At 43.6% G+C, this 1,327-nt stretch overlaps 1 long non-coding RNA gene across 1 annotated transcript in view; it reads left to right on the forward strand.

Moving 5' to 3' along the window:
• The window catches only part of LOC103379648 (uncharacterized), an 11,068-nt gene that overhangs the window by 930 nt on the left and 8,811 nt on the right, over nucleotides 1-1,327 (forward strand). Inside the window, exon 2 of the long non-coding RNA XR_521605.3 lies at nucleotides 333-478. This is a non-coding gene — a long non-coding RNA (uncharacterized LOC103379648). The remainder of the gene's footprint in view (nucleotides 1-332; nucleotides 479-1,327) is intronic.

Below are 1,327 nucleotides of genomic sequence, written 5' to 3' on the forward strand. Positions count from 1 at the left end.
GAGGGTCAGGGGGGGGCGTCATGACCTGCTAGGTATCATCACAGAAACCAAAGTCTTGTGGTATTGGGTGGAGTATGATTCAGAGAACTGAAACTTAAAGGAACTGTCAGCAGAATAGTAATTTTGACCTCATATGGAAGAGTTCCCCCTGCTGGACACAGAGAGGATTGACGGATGGCTCCCTCTGGATTCTCTGGGTGGTGTTGCATAGTAGTTCTGAGTTGATGGAGATTGCTGATTAATTATGGTAACCACCCAGACTCTGACGTGGTGAATAGTTATTTTATTATTAAAGTTTTAATTAGAATTTTTTTTTTCATTTTTACACCAAGGTCCACGGAGAAAAGCCGTGACTTTACGTCCGTGCAGACGGGACGGTGGAACGGTTCTACAGTCTGCTGTTGAGTCTGACGCGGGAAACTGTGGTGACGCTGCCTTGGTGCCATCTGCTGGTTGGATTCTGACACTTCACCGTGAGGTAACTTTTTAACGTTATTTTAACATCAAACAGTTCCTTCTGTCTTAAATTCATTAAAGTATGAAGTGGCATTTGTATAAATCAGTTCCTTCTGTCTTAAATTATTTAAAGTATGAAGTGGCATTTGTATAAAATAAAAAAATAGTATAAGAATAAAATAAAAGTGATTTAAATGTAAATTCTCAAGAAACTAAACCTAAAATAAAAAAAAACACTACAGCCACTAAACAGCCATGAAACCGGTCTTTCTGCGCCTGCGTCCGTGTCCGATAGATGGCAGCATTGCACCGTAAATCTACCCCATATCGTTTTACTGGTGCTGTAAAAAAAAAAAAAGAATCGAGATGAACTTAGTTAAAATCTGACCCGAGAACATTAGAAAGAACCAGACCAACCGGAAGTTGTTTTTTTTTTTTACTGGACATTTCTCTTGTCTGCCCATTGCCCTTCACCCCCCCCCCTCATAGTTCCAATTATTTTGGGCCTGATTTGTTTTCCTCAAGTTGACTTTTACTGAAAAACCAAGAGAAAAAAAGCCAAGAGTCAAGAGTTCAAACAATAACATTTACAGTGGTTTATTTTTCTGCTTTTTACTCTGTCAGTGAACAGACGTATCTTCACCTCCTCCTCCTCCTCTTCCTCCTCCTCCTCTTCCTCCTGTTGTTGTTGTTGTTGTTGTTGTTGTTGGATCAGCAGTGTGGCGGAGCGTCTCAGGGCTGATACACTGACAGTGGAGCTAACAGGTACAGAGAGGAGGCAGAACGATCAGGCGGGGGGGGGGGGCTGGGGGGGGGGGGGGGGGGGGGGGGGGGGGGCTTGTGTGGTTGTTGGTGGGTTTTCCGGGGGGGC

Source organism: Cynoglossus semilaevis, chromosome 6 (genome assembly GCF_000523025.1).
Source record: "Cynoglossus semilaevis isolate Cse_v1.0 chromosome 6, Cse_v1.0, whole genome shotgun sequence".
Taxonomy (NCBI): domain Eukaryota; kingdom Metazoa; phylum Chordata; class Actinopteri; order Pleuronectiformes; family Cynoglossidae; genus Cynoglossus; species Cynoglossus semilaevis.